This window comes from Talpa occidentalis, unplaced genomic scaffold (assembly GCF_014898055.3).
Source record: "Talpa occidentalis isolate TD23 unplaced genomic scaffold, MPIMG_talOcc4v2.1, whole genome shotgun sequence".
Taxonomy (NCBI): Eukaryota; Metazoa; Chordata; class Mammalia; order Eulipotyphla; family Talpidae; genus Talpa; species Talpa occidentalis.
Window position 1 is genome coordinate 80,234,836 of NW_026555331.1, and position 24,561 is coordinate 80,259,396.

General features: G+C 35.9%; 1 protein-coding gene and 1 non-coding gene across 2 annotated transcripts in view; one reads left to right on the forward strand and one right to left on the reverse strand.

The window, feature by feature from the left end:
- The window catches only part of ZNF804B (zinc finger protein 804B), an 800,208-nt gene that overhangs the window by 152,276 nt on the left and 623,371 nt on the right, over window positions 1–24,561 (forward strand). The window contains exon 4 of the mRNA XM_054692315.1: window positions 21,793–21,845. The gene's annotated coding sequence lies outside the window, so the exon portion shown is untranslated. The remainder of the gene's footprint in view (window positions 1–21,792; window positions 21,846–24,561) is intronic.
- LOC119251699 (U6 spliceosomal RNA) lies at window positions 12,945–13,051 on the reverse strand. Its single transcript, XR_005126574.1, has one exon. It is a non-coding gene; the product is annotated as a U6 spliceosomal RNA (small nuclear RNA).

Sequence of the window (24,561 nt, forward strand, 5' to 3'; positions counted from 1 at the left end):
AAATAAATAAATAAATCTTTAAAAAAAAATGGGAAATAGATGATGTTTATTTTTGATCCCTTCCTCTTTTCCTTTCTGTGAAACTTTCAGTTCTTCTAATACTTTCTGTCATTTAGCTTCAGACTCTCTTGACACCACCCAGTCTTGCATCTCTAGGCAATGTTTCCAATGCTAGTATTGTCCTATTTTCAGGTGAACACTACCACTGTCTTCAGTGCTAGTTTTTCAGATACATATATGGAAACGATCCAATAAACCAATTCATACTTATTTGTTATAACTTTTGCAGAGGAAAATTACACTTAAAAAAAACAAAACATCTGTTTGAACTTCTGTCTCCTACTCCTTAGTTCTTCACGTTCACAAGCACTATAAGCTGTTGTTTTCTCTACAGATTTTAGGATAACAACTATTTATGCGCTTACAGGAGTAAGTTTAGCTAAATTGGGGTGAACTATGCTAAATACCCAACTTAAAGAGCTGTAAGCTTGAGAATCTATTCTCTATGTCAAATTTTATGAGCATAGCCACAAATATGACATTTTTTTTTCCAAAACCAAATTGTTTTTTTCACAGAATAACAATCCTTCTGTTCCTTTAGCTTCTTTACTTGAAATCAAGTGCAAATCACTAGGATATGAAGTGTAGATAGGTAAAAAAGATTGTATGATTGTAATTTTTGTACTTTTAAAGATTAATACTTGGTTTGACTGTGATCATCAAGTACCGAGATGTGGGTTTAAATTTTTCAAATTGCTAAAGCTTAGCAGAAGACTCAAAAGAGTTCCCTAAGGTGTTGTTTTAAGGGATTGGATTGTGATAGAATGATGAGGAAGGTGTTTTTCTCTTTCTTAAATGATTCTTCAGAATGTTTATTTAGGAACTTTTTACATTTTGTTGCTCCCATTAATCCAAATACATCAAGACACTGATAAAATCTGTGATGGTGTATAAAACTTTTTAATTACCATAGAAATTTAGGGGTCATTGTTACTGAAAACATTTTGGCACCCAAAACAATATATAATTAAAAGAAATTCAATCAATAATTCAATTAGAGGGCCTCACTGGTGGCACAGGTGGTTGAGTGCAGCGCTGTGAAGCTGTCCGCAGCCTCTGCAGCATGGGTTCTATCCTGGCCAGCCAGGGAGGTACCCACATGATGCGGCAGATCTCTCCTGTCTTGCCCGCTGCTCCCCTCAGCAGTGTATTTCAGTCAGTCTGCCAGTTCTGTTCCCCACTCTGTCTCTGGTGAGTCCTCTCACCCTCCTGCACATCTGGCCTGTACCCCAATTCTTGTATGCATGAATAAATAAATGTTTAAAAAAATCAATTAGATAATGCTAATGCCAGGCACATTAAGTAGTTGCTTAATCATTTCTTTTTCTCCTGGAAACTCATTTCATTTTACATTCTCTCTGAGTTTTCATTTCAAATACAATGTACTGGAAAATAATCTAACAAGTCTTATGGACTTAATGGGGAGCATTTCAGAGGCCCTAACAAAAATTTGGGGGAAGATATTTGTGGCAGCAGGGAGGAAAAACTGCCTTTTCCGCACCAAATGTTTTGTTATGAAAAAATGTTCAGACAGACAAGAGTTGAAGGGATTATATGGTGAAAAACCTGTAGTCTCCACCAAGATTCTACAATTAACATTTTGCTGTATTTGCTTAAGAACAGATCTGTTTATCTCTTCTATCTCTGTCCATCAGTTTATCTTGGCCTCAGAATAAATTTCATTAAAAGTGAGTTGCAGATATATGTACATTTCACTCTAGACACTTGAATGCATATATTTAACTGGTTCCACACTTGTTTCCTATTTTAAAAATAAAGTCTACAGACAGGAAAATGTATAGATCTTAATTTTTTATTTATTTTTATTAATTTTTTTATATTCCCCATACAATTGCAACCCCCTGATTTTGACCCTAATCCCTCCTTTCCCTGTCCCCCCTCCCCCTAAGTGTGTCTCTGGTTCATAGTTGTTTGTTGATTTTGATTTTTTTCCTTCTTATAGTTATTCTTTTTCCTGGTCCCTTATTTAGGTTTTCTAGATTCCTGCTATGAGTGAGACAATCCGGTATTTTTCTTTTTCTTTCTGGCTTATTTTGCTGAGCATGATCCCTTCCAGCTCCATCCATGTTTGTCTTTTTTGAATGCTGAGTAATATTCCACGGTGTATATGTACCACATCTTCTTGATCCAGTCATCTATTTTTGGACATTTGGGTTGTTTCCAAAGCTTAGCTATTGTAAACAGTGCTGCTATAAACATAGGGGTGCAGGTGCTCTTTGGAATTAATGTTTCTTTGTCCTTCGGGTAAATACATAGGAGTGGAATTGCTGGGTCATATGGAAGCTCTATGTTTAGTAGGTTGAGGAATCTCCAAACAGCTTTCCATAGTGGTTGGACCAGTTTTCACTCCCACCAGCAGTGCAGAATTCCTTTCTCTCCACATCCTCCCCAACATTTGTTGTTGCTAGTTTTTTAAATATGTGCCATTCTCACTGGTGTGAGATGGTATCTCATTGTAGTTTTAATTTGCATTTCCCTGATTGCAAGTGACATTGAACATTTTTTCATATGCCTGGTGGCTATTTGTATTTCCTCTTTGGAGAAGTTTTTTTTTTTTTCAGCTCTTCTGCCCATTTTCTGATTGGATTATTTTCTTTGTTTTTGTTGAGTCTCATCAGCTCTATGTAGATTTTTGTGATCAGTCTTTATTGTTAGTGTTGGGTGCAAAAATTTTTTCCCAGTCGGTGGGGTTTCTCTTTGTTTTGGTTATTGTCTCTTTTGCTGTGCAGAAGCTCTTTAATTTGATATAGCCCCACCTGTTTATCTTTGCCTTCACTATCACTGCTTTGGGTGATGCGTCTGTAAATATGTCTTTGAGGTGCATGTCATGTAGTGTTTCGCCTATATTTCCTTCTATGTATTTTATGGTTTCAGGTCTTATGTCTAGTTCTTTAATCCATTTTGAGTTGGTTTTTGTGCATGGTGTGAGGTAGTAGTCAAGCTTCATTCTTTTGCATGTAGCAACCCACTTTTCCCAGCACCATTTATTGAACAAACTTTCTTTGTTCCAGTGCATATTCTTTGCTCCTTTGTCAAAGATTAGTTGACCATGGATATAAATCTTAATTTTAACATTTCATGAGGCTTAACAAATACACACACATGTACAGTCTGTTGCCTGTCAGGATATTAAATGTTACCATGAGTCAGAATGTTGCCTTATAAGTTAGTACCTGCTTTTGCTCCTCACACTCAAGGCAATGATTTGTTTTCCCCACAATTTAGTTTCAGTTATGCTTTTGTAAATCACATTTAACAATTCATATTATAGAATTTGGAATATTATAGAATTATTAATCCATATTATAGATACTTTATTATGTCTGGTTTCTTTGACTCAGCAAAGTGTTTCTGAAATTCATCCATATTTTTGTGAGTAGTCATAATGTAACAGGGTGGTCCCCAGGAAAGGGGGAGGTTCCAGTTTCCCTGCCCCACCCAAGGAAGGGTGGAGCTGAGCAGGGAGGGAAGAAGCTGCAGAAGAGACTGAGGAAGGAAGCAGGATGGAGCCAGGAGACCTGGAGGAGGCACATGGAGCCTAGAGACACGTGAAGAAACTGCGCTTGTCTTTTGGTCGTGGACTGGGTGACACAGATGTGGGTGAGACCCGTGGGGAGGTGACCATGGCAGCTTTTATCTTGATGTTGATTTTGCTCTTTTCCTTCCGGGCTTGTCCGGTTGTTTGTGACCCTTTGCTGTGGGTCCCCACTGGAAGATGCTTTAGACTTGTAGCAGGCTTTGGGGCCTTGTTCTGGGCCGATCCCATATGGATGGACTTTTACCCACGAGGGGACGGGTAACTTTGGGTGCTTCATTTAGAAACTAGACTCTTCGCCTTACCTGTATTGTTTCCTAGTTTTATTAAAGTTCCTTCCCATTAAAGTCTCCTATGTTTTGTGTTGATGCGGCGGATGGCAGAACCCATGTAGAATAGGCAGGTTTGCGGGGTTTGGGCTGCCCCTCTCCCTGTCCTATAACAATAATAGTAAATTATTGTCAGCAGCTTAGTAAAGATATGTGTATAAGACCCCCTTAATTATATCTCAAAGACAATTTCATCCACAGCTCTATTGTGAAGTAAATCTACATTATCTTTAAAAAATATATAGGAAAAGGGGGCCTCCCTGGTGGCACAAGAGCTTAAGTCACAGCACTACGAGGCTATCTGCAGCCACTGCAGCACAAGTTAGATCTCTGGACAGGGAGCTAACCCACATGGCACAGCAGACCTCTGCTGTTTCGTCAGCTGCTCCCCTCAGCAGTATATTTCAGTAGATCTACCTGTTCTGCTCCCCACTCTATCTCTGGTGAATTCTCTCTCCCTGCCCCTCACTTCTGGCCTACACCCCACTTCTTGTATGCATAATAAATCTTTAAAAAATAAAAAATAGGAAAAGAAATTCAGACAAACTTTTGAGTTCCTGTACGTTAGGATTTGCTGCTTTAGAGTGTTTTTCTATTGTCTCTTAGAAATTCAACTTCTCCTTGTCCTTACTAAAACAAGAATTTTCTTCTGAGGTTTAGAACTTCTACTTGATTGTTTCATGGGTTTTGAAAAATGGACAGCCTTCCTATGTGTTTTACTTTGCTATCTGAATATACTCATCATCTACAGACAGCTGTAGCAACAACAGGATGGAGAAAAGAAGAAGACTGAATATGTACAACTCTACTTTTTTCATTAAGATAATGTCATAATGTGATAGTGAATATAGTTTCTTGATTGCAGTCTTTTTTTTTTTTTTCATTAGTTCCAATTCTAGGGCACTGAAAATCTATGAAAAGAAATTTTGACAAAGACAGCATTTTGCTACTGACACTCAATGAGTAGAGATACATCTATGGCAGTGAAAAAGAGAGATAAGTAGTTAATTACTTGTGCTAATACCAAAGATATGAAATTGGCTCTAGTATAGGCCCCAAGCCACTATTAAAAAATGTGTACATATATGAAAAATTTGAAGGAAAGTTGTTGAGATGATTAACAAATGAAATAAAGTGGAAAAAAATCTGCCTCATTGAAGCCCATGGAAGTAGTATATTTCAATCAGTCAAATCTGTTAGAGAAAATTATCTTCACTTGAAAGCAAAACAGGAACTCAAGGGGAAGAAGGGGAGTAAAAAAGAATAATGATCCCTTTACCTCCATGGCAGATTTTTTGGTTAAATGTTTCCATGTTCATGAATTGGAAAAATTAACATTGTTAAAATGGCCCTCTTACCTAAAGCAATATACATATTTAATTCAGTCCCTATCAAAAATCCAGAAAAAAGAGCAAACTACTAAAAATTGTGTGGCACCAAGGAAGACCTTAGTATCAAAATATTCTGACAATAAAGAAGAATGGAGACTTCTTTGCTACAAAGTTACAGTAATAAGAAACAGTGTGGTATTGGAATGAGAAGAGACACAAGGACCAAGGGGATCCTTTTCCCAGTATCTAACACTAATTTGAAGGGGTATATGTTTCCCGGTGTTCATTGTAGCACTATTTACATTAGCCAAATTGCAGAAACAACTGAAGTGTTGAACAACAGATGCGTGGATTAAAATGTGGTACATATAATACACAATGGGGTAATACACAATGGAATCCTGCCATTGGCAATTATGTAGATGGAACTGGATCAGATTATGCTAAGTGAAATAAGTCAGAAGGAGAAAGACAGATACCAGATGATTTCACTCATAGATGGAATATAAAGAAATAGAGCAAAGGAACAGACGGAACAAGCCTTCAAAATCTGATTGCAGAACTGAGGCTACCAGAAGAGAGGAGGGAAGGGGTTAAGACAGAGGGTTACTAACAAAAGCTAACAATAAGTATGCAAACCTCTCCCTCTCCCAACTAAAGGAAGCTAGCCACAAGTCAGGATGTGGCTAGCTTAGTCCTGTAAAGAATCTATGCCCCCCAAAAATGCTGCCTTTGTTAAAAAAAAAAAAAAAAAAGGCAGCTTTTGGGAAACTGCTGCCTCGAGTCAAATTCAGTAACTTCAAAAATTATCAAATTGAAGAATTGTCATGTGGCTAAAACTTCCAGTTCCCAGAAGATTATTCTCTAAATAAATAAGTTTAAAAACACTATTTTTCTTAATGTATGGATTATATCAGATCTATATATTAACCACATACCTACCAGGATTTTCTTTGTAGAAATCCTTGAAATGTTACATGTTGTGAATTGTATGTAATTCTTATTGAGAAGCTCGGAATCTGAGCAGTTTCCCCATAGTTATTTATGTGGAGGCTGGTCTGGGGCTAGACCCTCACTCTTGATTCTTAGTAAACTCAGTAAACTCAGTTATTTTGTAACTTGTCTCAAATTATTTAAATCAACAGAGGCCAAAGGGCTGAATAGTGGGCATGGTGTGATAACATACATTTGTAGAGGTGTATTAATGTACTCCTAAATTATGTACAATGTTGTAAACCAACATTAAATCAATAAGTATAACAGGTTTCCTTGATAAATAAAAAAAAGCAAAGTTCAAACCACCTTTTCTCCACACTCTCTTGTTTGTTTGCTTATTTTTATTTTCTATTTTTGGTAAAGGAGTGTTTTTTAATTTCCGTAGGGTAAATTGACATTTAACATTTTATAACCAGCCAATATTTTCATTAAACCAGAGTCTTAGGACAGAGTTATACTGAAAAATCACTGCCCTTTACAATAGAACTGTAAAAAGTATCATAATCAATGAGCTTGATAACAGACATTTTCTTACGGATATATTTAATTTGATTTTCAGTTATGTAATCCATTAGGAAAAGACGAATCAGAGTATATTGTCTTCCCTCTGTTCCCCTCCCTTCCCAACTTTCTGTTGCTACATAAATTTTGTCCAGTCTCTCTCTTTCAGGTTTCAACTGCTATATATAAACTATGCCTTTGATGAAATACTGAAGCAGTTAAGGACACTCACAATGATTTCACTACTACCTGAAAGAAGTAAATCCCTTTATTGTTCTTAAAAGATACTTATCACAAAGATAAAGTACAATTACTTCCAAAGCAATGTGAACTTCCCTCTAATTCTGCAGACTTATCTTCACATCAAAAGTGTTAAAATAGGAAAACACTCCATCACTTCAAAAGGATCCAAATTAGAAATTTAATTTTTGAGTTCCTTCCCACCTAATTCATAGTACCAAGAAAAGTTTCATAACTTTCAGGACTAATGAAGTCATTTCAACAATGTTTTGTTTTTACATCTTGATTGTATTATTTATTATATTTGACTCTGCAATGAAATTTTTCATAAAAATTGGTTGGTATGCTAGATTGATTAGTATCATAGAAGGTTTTTATTTTAAGATTTATTTTTTATTTATACAAGAACTGGGGTATAGGCCAGATGTGCAGGAGGGTGAGAAGATTCACCAGAGATAGAGCGGGGAACAGAACAGGCAGACTGACGAAATACACTGCTGAGGGGAGCAGTGGGTGAGACAGGAGAGGTCTGCTCGCCAGATGGGTTGCTTCAAGGCCGGCGGGGATAGAACTGGCACTGCAGAGGCTGTGGACAGCTTCACAGTGCTGCGCTCAACTGCCTGCACCACCAGGGAGGCCCCTATCATAGAAATTTAAAGAGTGAAAATTCTAAAACCTGAAATATAAGTTATCAGTTAGGAGAGTTGAGCAGTGAAATGATGCAGGAAAAAATCTTCTGTATTTATGATAGTTTTGTCACTCTAGGTTTATGATCTTATTGGATGACATCATAAACATTTCATAAATAATGTACACTCCCACTTTATTTCTTGAAATATTATAAACAATTTCTTTTCCAGTCACTGTACCTCTTTGTATTAAATGGGCCTTGCTGGGGTTAGTGCTATTTTTGGTAGCAACACATTAAATTGCAGACATTTCTGAAATTGGATGCAGTCGCAAAGAAAAACCCTGGAGCAGAAATGGACAATAAAATGGAAAAGTATGAGAAAATTACTAGAAAGAAGATCCTGACCACTCAGAAGTTAGTGGCCACCATAATCTTGTGTCTTTTTTTTTAATTGGCTATTTTTATTTATTTATTTTTTAAGATTTATTTATTTATTTATACAAGCTCTGGGTACAGTCAGAAGCACGGGAGGGTGAGAGAAATCACCAGAACCAGAGCGGAGAACAGAACAGGCAGACTGACAAAATACACTGCTGAGGGGAGCAGCAGGCGGCAGGAGAGACCCTCGCCAGCAGCCGGGGATTGAACTGGCACTGCAGAGGCTGTGGGCAGCTTCACAACCCAGCGCTCAACCACTGCGCCACCAGGGAGGCCCCAAAATCTTGTGTCTTTAAGGAATGAGGTTGAAATAACCTAATGTAGAGCCATAGAGTGAATTATCTATTTTTGTTTATTGTCTTTCTCATCACACTGTACATGACCACAGGGACATGGATTTTTTTTTTTCTTTTTATTTATCATTGCATTTCTAAGGTTTGGCACATAGTCCTTGTTCATAAAAATTTGTTGAATGGATTCCTTGTGCTTCTGAAAGATGGGTGCGAGGGGTATCTTTTTTCATATCAGGGACTACTAGACCACTATGACATACTGAAAGTGAAAGGACTTGACTATGATAGCATTTTCTGTTTTCTCCTGGTATCAGGAGTTTAAACATTCTTAGTTTCCTTTACAAATATCTATTCAAAAGCCATGACCAACAAGACTTAGGTAACCAATAGGTTCGCTTGACTGTGTATCTGAGGGAGAAATTTAAAAAAACATTCCAGTTGTTGTTTTGTTATTTTTTGTAGGTTTTTTTTTTTTTTTCCAGTTTCATAAATAAATCACTTCTCCAGGAAATAATGGATAGTGATAACATACTGACTTGTACTTCAGAGAACATGGGGTCTAGGGCACCGTGGGATATATAGCATAGGATTAGTCTTCCTGAATAGCTCTAGCTAAGAAGACAATGTGAGATTAACAAATGCACCTAAGCATAGTAACAGTGAGATGAGGTGGGACCTCAGGGTTTCATAGGGTTCCACAGGGCTCTTGATACCCTGGTATTCTTCAGTTACAGCTATTGATGAAAGGGAGCTGTTAAGAGCAAGGGAGTAAAATGCTTATCTTGTTCTGGAAATCTCTGTATACCTTGTATTTGCTAGTAGTTTGACAATAGTTCCCTAATTGTTCTCAGCTTTATTTTTGCTTTAATCCTTCATACTTATCAGATCTTTATCAGTAATGACATTGTGTCAGGAGTATGAGCTAGTAATTAGATAGAAGATTCTTCAAGTTGAGATTTTAACAGTGTTTGATTCTATCTCGTCATTTGCCCAGACCTCTAACAGGAAAACAGAGTGGCACAAAAATCTTAGGCTATCCTAGAAAAATATATGTGATTTCTGATTGAGATGGAAGTTACAATGGAATTTGTTTGTGTAAAGTGATCATATTAATGATTGACAGGTTGGGAAATAGGTTAAAAATTATCATGATTCCCTTCGTGGAATTTCAGATTGAAAATGAACATTATTTGGATAGAAATATGGATGCCATATCTTTACCATGAACTTGATTTTATTCTGTTCAGGTATTCACATTTAATATAGAGTATAGGAGTCTAAGCATCTGTTATTCTGTATGTCTGTGTAATCCAATTTCAAATCATTTTCAGAATATGTACACATAAACCATCGCCCCTTCCCTTTGAAAAATTAATAAGGTCAATTCAGTTAACCAAATTTAGTTTATACACTAAATTCCTTTTTCAATAAGGAATACAGTTACAGATATTAATTCTAATTCTTCCTGTATTATAGGTATTCCAGTGAAAAAGAGCTTCTTTAAAACATTTGATCTTTCCATCCTAAAATAATGAAAGTCTTTATTCATCTGAATAAGTGTTTTTCATTTTGTCCATAAGGATCTATCTTTTATGTTAAGTGAGTGACATCTTTTTATATATATAAAGACATCTTTGTACATATACACACATATATGCATATATGTGTTAGTATATATATATGTTTATATATGTGTATATATATACACATATATATGTATATATATATATAAACTATATCATATTTTTAAGATTTTTCATTTATTTATGCATAGAAGAACTTGGGTGTAGGTCAGAGGTGGGGGGGGTGAGAGGATTCACCAGAGACAGAGTGGGGAGCAGAACAGGCTTATTTACTGAAGTACACTGCTGAGGGGAGCAGCGGGTGAGACAGGAAAGGCTTGCTGCACCATATGTGGGTTAGCTCCCTGACTGGGGATCGGACACTGGCTGCAGTGGTGATAAAGCTGAGACTTAACTCCTAGGCCACCAGGGAGGACCCTGATTGCTATCTTATAGTTTCTCTTTAATTGCTTTTATAAGAAAGATAGTTAATTTTTATGCAAATTTTATGCCCACTCACTATTTCACATGAATTGTATTTTAATGCATTATTATGAGATTTTATATTAATAATCATACTGTGTGCCAAAATAACAAACCTGATTAATAATAAATTAATTTTTAATGCTAAGTCATTGTCCCTTGCCCCTGGATTTTTGAGTTGTGGGCCTATGCTTTAACTGTGGCTAAGTTTGTGTTCCTACTGGACTTTAAATCTCATGGAAATAAAGCAAAAGGTGGACCAGGAAAAGAGGTTATTTACTGCAGCTGCACAGGACTTGATAGCCTGGTGATGGAATGAGGAATGATAACATTGGAGGCCTCCAAAACAGATCATTCTTGTGACTAGGTCTGCAGTTTCTCCATCTTAATTTCCATCTAAATACAGTTCTCCAGCTTCCCAGCTGATTCTGTGAACTCAGCCATATTCTAATTAATTCCTTTCTTGTGTGAACTTACTAAATTTAGTTTTTGTTGTCTACAACAAATAATCCTGAGCAGGGGTAGAGATAGGGATGGAGAATGCAGAGGCAGTAAGGCCGAGATTTAGAAAATGATAATTAAATTTGTCATAGCAAAGGGTATTCAGATTAGTTCAGTGTTAGAGACTAGCTTAGAGTGATCCAGTCAGAGACTATTAGCAAGGGTAAGAAAGTAGGCTATGGGCTTTAGGAGAATATGATGATTTCTCATAAAAGTGTGAATTAAAAAAACTAGCTTAACAGACTGTGAAAATCTAAGTTATCTCACCAATTTCAGTGGAAATTAAGAATAATGTAAAAGAGACCAAATGCCTCCTCTGAATACTGCAGTTATACCTAAGCAGAGTATGTTCATAGATTGGGAACCTGTCTGTACCAGTCCATGCACACCAACTTCCATTTTTTTTTAATGTGTGGATGTGAAAAGATCAGAGGGTTTCTCTAGACAGGGGAACCTATGCCTTATTTGTCCACCTGTCCCATACCATGCAGAAGAGTTGTGGATTGTCTTTTGAGAACTATAATCAGTGGTCTTTGTAGAAGAACTTTGAAAAATCAGTAAAAATGCTCCCCAAATGGGAAATGAAACAGTGCATCTATCACATTTGAATGGATGAACCTCTCCAATAGCCAAGTGTTACTGCTCTGTTACTTCTAAATTTTTTTCTCTCTTGTCCTGGCTCTTGGGGTGTTTAGTAGCCAGAAGTGGAGAAGGTGGTGAAAAAGAAAGAATAAGCACAAAAACACCTGCTCTCCATTGACCCTATCAGAGGCAGCAAGGTAGGGAAAGGTAGTTGGAAGATTTTTATTTTGAAAATTTTCTTTTTATTACTTGCTTTTAAAAGTTGTAGGTTGTGACTTTGTTTCCCATTGTTCTGATTTATTGTTTTTCATGCTTTCCTATATATTACCATATTGCTTTTCAAAAAGATTGTTACAATCCAATAGAATATAAAAATTTATTCTGTATTATTTAACAACAACGCCAAGACTTTGTTACCAAGAGTTAAGTGTGAAATGTTATTTTTTACCAATAGTTAAGTGTGAAATATTATTATGAATTTTCATTTTACAATTAGTAAAATATTATGTATCATGAATTTATTGGCCTAAAAAATTTCTGAAAAAATGTCTATTTAAAGTTATAGAATGTCTCAATATTTTGGATTTCAATCCATTATCATTTATATTCATTCAGAATATCTTGAGTTATTTTCTGAACTGTGATATTATTTCATAAAGGATTTTTTAAATATTAATGTAGTATTCACATGTCATTTATTCTGTGCCTTGTGCTTTTCTGTCTTGATAAAAAATGAATATTTGCCTACCTCAGTTCAAAAAATTCAACAATTACCTGTCTTCTCTTTTTTGTTCTTGGTCCAATTTGTTTTTAAGTCACTGATTTATTTTTATTTTTGTTGTTGGAATAACATGAGGTAGAGATCTAAAATTTCTTCCATGTGTATAAATAACACCTTCAAGCCAATTTCTTGAATATTCCATTTATTCCCAGAGACTTACAATGTCAACATTATCATATTTGACATATGGAATATTGTTTGATTACTTTAGCATTATAGTAAGCCTTGATATCTGGTAGTGAAGTAGCCATATCTTTGCTATTTTTCCTTCAATATTGTCTTCTTCTTCTTGACACCTTTATCTTTCATTTAAATTTCAGGATCAATCTTTAAAATTGTATATACATTTTCTTGTTTCATGATGATTATGGGGATTTCTTTGTGGATATTAAAATTTATCATTTCAAGTCTTTCATCCCCCATACAAGCTACTTTAAGTATTTGATTTCCTCAGTTATATTTAATTATATCTGTACAAGTTTAACACTATTCCTTCATGTCCTTAACAACACTTGTTCTTTTCTTTATTGTTGTTGTTGCTCTCCTAATTGCTATGATGTGATACTTCATTTTCATTTTGATTTACAGTCCACTGATGGTTAGTGATATGGAGTACCTATTCATATACTTGTTCAGTATTCATATGTCTTCTGTTTTAATTTGTTTATGGAGTGCTTCACAAATTTACATGTTATCCTTGCACTGGGGCCATGCTAATATTCTCTGTATTGTTCTAATTTTAGTATTTGTGCTGCCAAAGGGAGCATTGTCTTCTTTTTTTAATTCATTCCCATGGCCTGATCCATTCCCATTTCTAATCTCATCCTTTGCCTTTCCCTATCATCTTAGTGATATGGATTCCTCATGTTCTTCATTCTACTAGCAATACTGGTCACCCATTACTGTATTGCTGAATCCTACATATATCCCTCAGGATTTACCTTAGGTATTCTTCATTAACCACAAATTGGACTTAGAGATCTGCTAGTCTCATGCTCCATTGTACTGTGTGATTTCTTTCATTAAACTATCATTGATTGAGTTGGTCTCTTTATAATATAGTTAGTTATATTTATATAAGTATGCCTCATCTACTTCAGAATAAAAATATTGCCTTATTAATTTTTAAATAAACATTTTTAAAATTGATGTTACATTTACAAAAACATTGAAAAGAGATGCCCTGTAAAACTTCTATCTGGTTTTAGTTTGCCTAATGCTTTATCATCTTATTTTGATGTATATTTGTCAAATCTAAGAAACTGACATTGATACATTACTACTATTAACTAACCGTCAAAGCTTACTTAATTTCACCAAACTTTACATCAATTTCTTTCTCTTTCAAAATTTAATCCAGAATATCACATTGCATTTATTTGTCATGTCTCTTTAATCCACTGTGGTATGACAATTTATCAGTCTTCCCTTGTTTTTCTTATTCAGGTTTACAACCCAACAACTAAGTGAATTAATCTTAAGTAGCTTAGAAAATAGACAATCGTTCTGGTTTTGGCAGTTGTCTGATCTCTCATTTTCCCAGTTTTCTGACTGCTGCTGAAAATTGCTATTTTGCCCTGTACACAATTTATGTTACCTCTACTTCCAGTTAGGTTTACTTTTGACCTATCTGCTTCAGACTCATAGAGGCTTTTTTTTCTTTCTTTTAGGTTCACAAAAATTTCTTGTATGATTTATATTAGGAGGCACCAGATACATGGTAAAACTTAAAGAACTGAGAAGTTATAATGTTTCAAATTTACTTATTGTTCAAGATAACAATATCAAGGGTGAGATTTCAAAATTATGTGAAGTTCTAGCATTTTAAATAAGATAGACTTCATGTAAACTATCCCAACAGTTGTCAGATTCTCAATATTCTGTAGCATCAGGTCCTAGTTGGCTGGAGAATGGCATAGCACTGTTGAGGGTCATCTATTATTCAAGATAAATCTCTATTTTGAGTAAACCCTTATATATATATTATTCACACCATATATTATAGTTATATCACCTATCTATCTATCTATCTATCTATCTATCTATCTATCTATCTATCTATCTATCTATATCTATCTATCTACCTACCTACCTACCTATCTACCTACCTACCTATCATGTAAGGAATGTGGCCTTGGTCAGATCAAGCAGCACTGAGAATTTGCCCCAGTGGTGTGCATATGGCCCTAGGGCCAATAATTCATGACTGAATCTGGGGGAATAGCAAATAATGAGCAAGAGGAAGAATTATAGAAACATCTATGCATCTATGTGTAATTCTGTAGCTTTAGGCTTAAATTGTTTACTCATCTAAAGGCTATCCTTAATCCCCATAAATAATAATCTTGTCTTGACAGACTTGTTTTTAGACAAAGAATCTTAGTTTCAGTGCTTAATTTTTATTCCCTTGAAGTTTTCATTGATACATAATTCTGCCCTAAAAGAAATGAGTTAAAAATTTACTTGGTCTAACTAGATACAGAAAGTAATTTTTTAAGTTTCCTAGCAATATCCCAATAGACTTTTTACATTATCCCCTTTGACAAAAACACAATTTGGATAAAGCACAGCTTTGAAAGCACCTGATACTGAGAAATATACTAATGAAGATTATAGAATTTTTCATGAAAATCATCCCCAAAGAATTACAGCAAAGTTATTTAGAACCTTTGGGGGAAAAGAAAATGCAAGGTTACATTTATATGTAATTTTATTTGTTCTGAGTTCAGCCTGACTACAGTAAAACAAAGGCTGATATAGGAGACAAAGTTTTCATTCAAGCTAGATGTTGAACTTTTGGGCAGTAGCTGTCAACATACCAATTAGCACATACATAATATCCTAACAAGTACATATCATGATTACATAATACTCAGTTAGAAGCCAAATTGGTAAACCCTGGACATTAGCACCAGCCCTGTAATTCACTACTGGCTCAGAAAGGAAGTCATTTAATTCTGTTGTTCATCTTGTGAAATGTGTATGAAAGTCCCCATTTTCCAACACTGTGTGTATAATTCCTTTGCCTTTATGTAGTGATTAGTTTAGAGCTTTGCACAGAGTAAAGTGCAAAAGACAGATACTTGGTGATAGAAAATATGATGGTGAAACTATTTAATGCTATGAAGCTTATAGAGCTGTACTTTGCCTTTTGGGGCTCCAAGAATTATCTTAAATCTGAGACTGAATGAGATAAAGAAAATGTTATTCTTCATAAAGCTATAGTGGACTTTCAGGGACAAAATGAGCTTGCAGATTTTGTTTTTTTAGGCTAGGGTAATACCCTCCTAGGTGACCCTGTAGGAACAAACAAGATAGTTCACTCTCCTCCATTTCCATAGATATTGTCCCAACCTAGTTCTTACTGACTTTCACAGGAAGAGTGCACATTGTGTCTTCATTTAAGTCTTTTTTTTTTTTTTAAGATTTATTTTTATTTATACAAGCACTGGGTACAGTCAGAAGCACGGGAGGGTGAGAGAATTCACCAGAGTCAGAGCGGAGAGCAGAGCAGGCAGAAGGACGAAGTACACTGCTGAGGGGAGTAGAGGGCAGCAGGAGAGTTCTGTGCGCCATGTGGGACCCTCACCTGGCTGCCAGGGAGTGAACCGGTGCTGCAGAGGCTGCGGGCAGCTTGCAACCCAGAGCTCAACCGCTGCACCTCCACCAGGGAGGCCCCATTTAAGTCTTAACCTCAGATCTATCCTTTACCTGAGAGAATTTTGCCGCATTAACCCCTTGTAAACCAACTGAGATCATTGGAGAGCTGTCTGAGGAAAATTTTAACAGCATTATTGAACTGTGATTTTGATATACAAAACACTAAACATAATGAAAGTGCAATTTGATAAGTTTTGATGTACACACACACAAATTTTTCACTACAATGTGGGTGTTGCATATAACCACTACTTCAGTAGTTTCTTTTTGTCCCCTTAATAATATTTTCTTACTGCTTTCTCATCCCATTCCACACACCCTCCTTCCCAGGCAACCATCGATCTGCTTCCTGTCTCTATAGATTAGTTTTCATTTCTTAGAGTTTTTTATGTAAGTAGAATCACACAATACGTACTTTTTTCTGTCTTCTTTCACTCATCAGAGTCAATATCAACTTCATTTTTTATTGCATTATAGTATTCCATTCTATGGCTATAACCCAGTTTGTTTATCCATTCAACTACTGATGGGCATTTGAAATATTTTGAATTTTTTTTGTGGCCTATTTTAACAAAATTGCTCTGAATAAAGCACATGCATAGATTTCATTTCTCTTGGGTATATATTGGGACTGAAATAGCTAGGTCATGTAGTATGTATAATTTAATTATGTAAGGAACTGCCCAACTATTTTAAAAAATGCTTATGACTTCTACATTCTGGCCAGCAGCATGTGGGAATTATAGTTACTTCACAGACTCACTATTGTTTTGTATAGTGAAAAAAGTGAAAAAATTCTAATATGTAGTAACAATTCTTTTAAAATTAAGTATATATTTAAGTGCTTTGTGTGTGTGTGTGTGTGTGTGTGTTGTGTAGTTTTTAAATATTCAGGATGCAGCACACTAATTTATGATTTGCAAATGTTTTCTCAGTTGGAAGCTTGCATTTTAATTCCCTTAATAGTGTTTTTCAAAGAGAAACACATAATTTTAATGAAGTTCAATTATCTTTTTTCATTTTATACATCATAATTTTGTTATTGTATCTAAGAAATATTTTTCTGTAGGTCACAAAATTATTATTTTTTGTGTTTCTCTATAAGCTTTGTAGTTACTTTTTAAAAATTGTGAAATAAACACAAAACATGAGATCTGTCCTTTCCAAAAAATTACAAGTTGTCCAGCAGAGTATTATTTTTTTTTAAGATTTATTTATTTATGCACACAAGATCTGGGGTGTAGGCCAGAGGTGCAGGAGGTAAGAGGATTTGCTAGACAGAGTGGGGAGCAGAACAGGCAGATCTACTGAAATACACTGCTGAGGGGAGCAGCTGGCAAGACAGGAGAGGTCTGCTGTGCCATGTGGCTTAGATCTCTGGCCAGAAATCTAACTCATGCTGCAGTGGCTACTTATAGCTTGATAGCACTCTGTCTTTAAACCCTGTGCCACCAGGAATGCCCCAAGTATTATTAACTATAAGCACAGTGTTGTACAACAGATCAATACAAGTTTTTCATCTTGTGTAAGTGAAACGCTATACATTCCCTATTTCTTTTCCTATTCTTTTCCCATTACGTAGTTTTGGCAGACTTGTTAAAGATCATATATGTGTGTGTTAATTTCTGGACTTAATATCCTCTGTGTATTTCACTGGTCTATAAAATTATTTTTATGCCAGTTATCATGCTGCTTTAATTATCAAAGATTTGTGATATATTTTTAAGTGAGGAAGTGAGGTCTCTCAGTTTTGTTCTTCTTGCTAACTGTTGTTTTGACTATTCATGTTCCTTTGTGGTAAATTTTAGGATTATTTTCTCTTCTAGAAAACATGTCACTAGGATTTTTATGAGACTTGCTTTGAATTTGTAGATTCTTTGGGAAGTATAAACAATTAAACAATATTCAGCATTTCAAACCATAAACATGGGATGGCTTTCCACTTACTTGTGTCTTTTAAAATATTTTAAAGTTTTCACTGTATAAGTCTTTATATTCTTGATTAATTTTATTCTTTTCAGTACTATTATAAATAGTAATGCTTTCTTAGTATTATTCTTCCATTATTCATTAGTATAAAAATACAATTGGTTTTGTATTTTGACTTTGTATCTTGCAACTTTGTCAACTGTATTTATTAGTTTATAACTCTTTTTTAAGTTGTAAGAAAGAGATCAAATAAAGTCATCAAGAGGGAAAATACTTTCTTGTTTAGAATCTTGTGAAAAGCATAATATGAGAATTTTTATAGGGACATTAAACAATATAATGTAGCAGTTTTTATCAAAGCTACAGCTTCATAGAGATCTTTATTATGTCAGCACAAAATAAAAGATGAAGACATAATATTAAATCACAGTATTATGAAAAAGTCATCTCTATGATGGTGTAAACCTGAGGGAAACATGACATTGTGACTTTCACATGCTAAAGCTAATAGGCTAACTTCTGAAGTACGCACTGTAAGGGAAGAAAAACCAGAAAAAAATATTTTAATACATTAAGTTGTGGATTTACAGTCTAAATATTAAAATTAAGTGTCTTTGATTTTGTACAATGTACTAGTAAATATGAATACTTCTCTTTAGCTTTAAATAAAAAATATTTGACTTATATGGACTTATGAGGAACATTATGTAGAAGTCCACCTCAATTAAATGAGGATTCTTTAATCATTAAAATTTTAATTATAGTCACAAGGAAGCAAAAATTTTAGACTTCCATTTGTAAAACAAATAATTTGAATTGTGAAAGTCACTACTTATGCTTTTTTATATTGTCTCAAAAAGAGATCTGGTTAGGAATCTTTCCATAAACTATTTTATTTTTTTGATGGTTATTCCATTTTCATTTTATTTATATTATTTATTTTTAAATCATTTTGATTTATTTTTAATTGAGGTAATATTTGGATACCCTCATCAGATAATACCACCATAGTGCATCCACCACCAACTTAAACATAGTCTATTGTGCTTGCTTCCCAACTCGTTCTTAGCCCTCCCCCACCCACTGCCTCCATTGGTGTTTCAGTTCTGTAATCAGCTATCAATGGTTAGTTTTCAAGCTAGTTTTTATCTGATTTTTTGTTACTTTATATTCCATATATTAGTGACACCATTGAGCTTTTTTTTTTTAAGATTTATTTATTTATTTATACAAGCATTGGGTACATCAGAAGCGCTGGAGGGTGAGAGAATTCACCAGAGCCTGAGCAGGGAGCAGAACAGGCAGAAGGACCGAAGTACACTGCTGAGGGAAGCAGCGGGCTGCAGGAGAGGTCTGCGCGCCATGTGGGACCCTCCTCTGGTGGCTGGGGAGCAGCCGGAGATCGAACTGGTGCCGCAGAGGCTGCGGGAAGCTTTGCAACCCAGTGCGCAACCGCTGTGCCACCGGGGAGGCCCGACACCATTGAGCTTTTATCTTTCTCCTTCTGACTTATTTCACTTAGCATTATCCCTTCAAGCTCTTTCCATGCTGCTGCAAAAGGCATGCATTTATTTCTTTGACTGCTGAGTAATATTCCATTGTGTATATATATACCACATCTTCTTGACCCACTCATCTGTTTGCTTTGTTTCCATAATTTAGCTATAGTAAAAAGCTCTGCAATAAACATGGGAATGCAAATTTCCTTTTGAATTAGCATTTTTGAATTTTTTTGGTAGATGTCTAAGAGTGGTATTACTGGCTCAAATGTTACTTTAGACAAAACTTAAGTGAAATGTAAACAGGAAGATAAACCATCACTGCAAAAGAAAGCAAAATGAAGCATGTGTAAAGGTGTTAGTAAGTGTCCTGTAACTATACTCAGGAGAGAGTGGGGATTTATTTATAGTCTCCCTCCCTTCCTCCCTTCCTCCCTTCCTTCCTTCCTTCCTTCCTCCCTTCCTCCCTTCCTTCCTTCCTCCCTTCCTTCCTTCCTTCCTTCCTTCCTTCCTTCCTTCCTTCCTTCCTTCCTCCCTCCCTCCCTCCCCTCCCAGCCTCCCTCCCTCCCCTCCCACTCTCCCTCTTTCCCTCTCTCCCTTCCTCCCTACCTCCCTCCCTACAAGAACTGGGGTACAGGCCAGAGGTGTGGGAGGTGAGAGGATCCACCAGAGACAGAGCGGGGAACAGAACAGGCAGATAGACCGTAAGTACACTGCTGAGCCATGTGGGTAGCTCTCTGGCCAGGGATCGAACTCACATTGCAGAGGCTGCAGACAGCTTCACAGTGCTGTGCTCAATTCCCTTGCATCACCAGGGAGGCCCTCTCTTTCTTTTTTAAATAAACAAAGAAGGAACTGGAGTGTAGGCTAACCTAAATGACTAAAGTGTAGGATGGCCAAAAATAGGTTTTCAATTTGCACAATTGAAGGGATAATATATTCTCTAAAGACTCCTGAGGAAACACAAGCAGCAGGGAAAGCAATATAGAATATGTGAATGAAATAGAATGGATTCTGTTTGGGTTGCTGAATTTGACTAGCTTGATTTAATAAATTATATTGGCAAGCTAAACACAACATCAAAGCAATAGTATTATTTTAAAAAAATCCACTTTTTAACTAAAAAGTCATTTTATTAGTTACTTAAGTATTTATGACCGATCAATTGGGTAGTAAGATAATATGGATATTATATGTAAATAATATGGAAAGTAATAAAACAGGAAAGGGATGCTGATACTTTTTATGGGATAATTGAAAGTGACAATAATTAGTTATGATCATTTTCCTCAGTTTTAAACATGACATGATTACCTGTGAACACATGTATCCTGAAAAATCAAAAGTATTTACTACCTGTCCCTTTAAGGAGAAAGTTTTCTCATTGTTAGACTGACAGATAGCGTTTGAACTAGCTTCCTTTTAGTAGTTCCATCTGCAAGAGAAGTGGGGAAAAAAAAAAAAAACTTCAAAAGAAATTATGGCAAAGTACTTGACAATATCACAGTCCAGTCTACATTTGTCATGATAGTGAGAATCTTAGTAGTGAGGAAATGACTTTTCAACTGGCATATTGCTGAGTGTAGTTTCTTCTTGTTTTATAGCTTGAGTTCCAAAGTTCAATGTGGAGTAGTAGTATTTTATTATTTTTGTCCAGTGATTTTATTTTATTTATTTATTTTTAAATATTTATACAAGAACTGGGGTACAGTCAGAAGCACAGGAAGGTGAGAGAATTCACCAGAGCCAGAGCGGAGAGCAGAACAGGCAGACTGAGGAAGTACACTAATGAGGGGAGCAGTGGGTGCGGAAGGAGAGGTCTGTCGTGCCATGTGGGATCCTCGCCAGCCGGAGGATGGAACCAGCACTCTAGAGGCTGCGGACAGCTTTACAGCATGACATTCAACCTGCTGTGCCACCAGGAAGTCCCCCTCCAGTGATTTTAGAAGCATTTTCAAGTATTAACGAAGCTCATGGCAAATATATTGCCATTTCACAAATACAAATGTTAGAACAGTGAGAATTTAAATGACTTCTTTAGGATTATATTGTGAAAAAAAATAGAGGAATTAGGTCTAAAAGTATTCTTATGAGTCAGTGTGTTATTCTTTTGATTATTCTCCAGTGCCAACACACAGTTGAAATGCTTTTAGAAATATTTCCATTTCTTTTTCCCCTCTTGGGGTAAGAGTGGACAATACTTTGGAACTCATAACTGTTTCAGGCATTATAATCAATAAAAGTAATATACAAGAGAAAATTTGACCAACATCTTATTCACAATCTTGATCCTCCTCAGAATGTGAGTTGGTTAAAGCAAAGCACATAGTCTTAGAGGAGTCTGAATTATTTGAAACATATAAAGAAGGAAATAAATAAGGCTTAAACTGTTAAGACTTTTTTTTTGTTCCTTTCTGAAGTGACAGGAACCTGGCTGAAGTCAAGAAAACATCAATGTGCATTGAGTTGTCAGGTAAGGAGACATGGTTCCGGGGTTTTCATTTTGATCTGTGACAGTAGATGAAAGAAGAAAGAGCCTGAAGGATTATGTTTCCTTTTCACACTAAAGCACATTATCTCTCAGTATCTATTTCAAAGATAGCCCTCCATGAAATTTTCTTTTGTTTTGGAAGACTTATAACTTTTTCTATGCTCTCTTAGAATTTTGTTGAACATCTATCACAGTAGTTCTCAGAGTGTGGTCTCTGGACCAGAAACATCAGGATGACCTGGAAACTTGTTAGAAATACAAATTTCCAGTATCCTCTCAGACTTTCTAAATCAGAAACTCAGGGGGTGAAAGTCCAATAATTTGCTAATATTGTCTCCGAGGTGTTTCCCGGTTTTAAAGGTTGAGAACCACGGAAATCTATCAAAATTTGTAGTTCATTTGCATTTTGTTATGACTTGCATTGTTTCCTCTAAAGACTTGTCAAGGCTGCAGGTATGTCTGTGCATTTATTTATTTTTTTTTTCGTATTTACCCCCTCATATTGCTAAGGCCAAAGAGCTCATAGATTTTACACTCAGTAGTAAGTCAATGAACATTTTCTGTTAAATTGATACCACACTTGAATTTGTTCTCTGTGTACTATATTAGTTGTATTTATAAAATGTATACTATTTGATAACTTTCCTGGGGAAATAGTATGATACTTAAGAGTATGTTATTTATTTTCTCAGATAAGATGAACTAAAAAAGGTAATACACATTTTATAGTCTTGTTTTCCTTGTACCATCCTCAGAGAACGTTCCTTAATGATTCTGCTGGATTCTTATCCTCTTGGTGAAAAGTAATGATTGAGTACAGGAAATAAGACTGATAGATATTAAACTCCACCTCTACACTTTTTCTCTGGGCTTATTCAAGTTACCTAACCTTTTAATGTCTGAGTTTCTGTATGAAAAGTAGGGCATTAATGGTCATTTTGTTAGAGTATTATGAGATTTAAAAATAGACTGTCATAAATCAATATGCATTTGCTGTTATTGATACTTTATTACTGCGAATAATTTTAGCATGCTTGACTAATTATTCTAATATTTCTACAGTAGGAAAGAATATCTGGACTATTTATTCTCTAAATTGTCCAATTGATGACATTACTTTTTCTAAAGAACTGAGTTGTTACAGGGATCCTTAAGAAAAGACAACTTGCTGTCTGATAAGAGTGGTAGATTTGAAAGTTGGTTAGTGTCATGATTCAGTCTGCCTGTGGCTAGAATTTAGATTCAGGTGACAAGTGCAAAGTACAGGTTACATAGTAAATCTGAACATCAGTTTTCCATATTTAAAATAAAAGCAAACATACTTCATAAATTAGTTAATTTCATATAGTTAAAATAAGTAAATAGTAAACATTGAAGTGCTTTGTAAAAAGTAAAGTGCTACACAAATACAAGGTGTTTTAGTTACTGTAACTATTATTATAATTACAAAATTGAATGGTGTCATTATTTCCTAGTCTATTGTATTATTGGCTTATTTTTTTATTTTTTTTTTTTATAGAGGCATGCTTTATTTATTTGTTTGCTGGTTTGTTTGTTTGTTTTGTTTATACATGCACTGGGTACAGTCAGAAGCGCTGGAGGGTGAGAGAATTCACCAGAGCCAAAGCGGGGAGCAGAGCAGGCAGAAGGACCGAAGTACACTGCTGAGGGGAGCAGCGGGCGGCAGGAGAGGTCTGCACGCCATGTGGGACCCTCCTCCAGTGGCCGGGGAGCAGCCGGGGATCGAACCGGCGCCGCAGAGTCCGCGGGCAGCTTCGAAACCCAGCGCTCAACCGCTGCGCCACCGGGGAGGCCCGGCTTATTTTTTTTTTTTTAAGATTTATTTATTTATACAAGCACTAGGGTACAGGTCAGAGGCGTGGGAAGTGAGAGAATTCACCAGAGACAGAGCAGGGAGCAGAACAGGCAGAAGGACTGCTGAGGGGAGCAGCGAGCCCCATAGGAGAGGTCTGCCGCTCCATGTGGGAATCTCCCTGGAGGGCTGGGAATCGAACCGGCACTGCAGAGGCTGTGGACAGCTTCGCAGCACTTTGTTCAACCTGCTGCACCACTGGGTAGGCCCTAGATATGGCTTATTAGAGGTTTTAATTAGAGCAAGTTGAATAGTTTTCTAGTCATACAACCTAACAACTAGGTTCAAAACTTTGAAACATTTCACATGGGTTAATAAAAACACTATTGGGCACAAAAGTCTTCTGTGCTGACAACTGACCCTGCTTGGTTTTAAATTGGTGTCTTTGAGGTGTATGGCATTGTGCTGTATCATGCAGGGCATCAGACACTCTGCCTTTGAAGAGAAAACGTATTTTCTGGCTTACTGTCACTACAGTTCTATTTAATCAGTTCCCTGGTGCTTCTCTTTATTTCTCCAGGCTGTGCAGTAGTTCTGTGGTAAAAACTACATGCTTTCAGGACTTTTGATTTTATTTAAAGCTTTCATGCTTTGGTTTAAGTTTTCTATTTCTTCTTGCTCATGAATGGCACTGCCAACTTGATGACAGTTTTAGAATCTAACAAGACATCCTTCAAGATCTCTGATCTGCCTGTTTTCCTCAAAGAACTACAACCACCACCCCTTCCATTTGCTTACACTGGGGGTTAAATTAACAGAACTATATAATAACACAGAACCCTCACATTTGGAGTTTCTTTTGTTGTTTCCACTGAAGGGTAGAGA